The sequence below is a fragment of the Melampsora larici-populina genome (assembly GCF_000204055.1).
Source record: "Melampsora larici-populina 98AG31 unplaced genomic scaffold MELLAscaffold_43, whole genome shotgun sequence".
Taxonomy (NCBI): domain Eukaryota; kingdom Fungi; phylum Basidiomycota; class Pucciniomycetes; order Pucciniales; family Melampsoraceae; genus Melampsora; species Melampsora laricis-populina.
The window spans coordinates 877,746-877,992 of NW_006768807.1; the positions used below are offsets into that span (position 1 = coordinate 877,746).

Genomic DNA, 247 nt, shown 5'->3' on the forward strand with positions numbered 1-247 from the left:
TCTTACTCAGTACTTCACTAATGATCAGACTGGTCGATGTTGCCCTGCGGATCACATCTGAAATCACTTTCATTACGCATTCGGGTTCAACACCCTAATACTCGCAAGCATGTAAGACTCCTTGGTCCGTGTTTCACGACGGGTCGCTTAAAGTTATTTCACCAACATCCATAGTAAGGAGATCCTTTCGAATCCGCTCAAAGCTTACTACGCGTTCCTCAATCCAAAGCATCGTATCCAAGTCTCA

At 44.9% G+C, this 247-nt stretch overlaps 2 annotated features.

Annotated features, from left to right (window-relative positions):
- The first annotated feature begins 36 nt into the window (after positions 1-36).
- Positions 37-173: a sequence feature (Protein overlapping with rRNA (MELLADRAFT_91579, EGG02243.1) was converted to a misc_feature.).
- Positions 174-229: 56 nt separating this feature from the next.
- Positions 230-247: part of a sequence feature (Protein overlapping with rRNA (MELLADRAFT_91579, EGG02243.1) was converted to a misc_feature.) that runs on past the window's edge.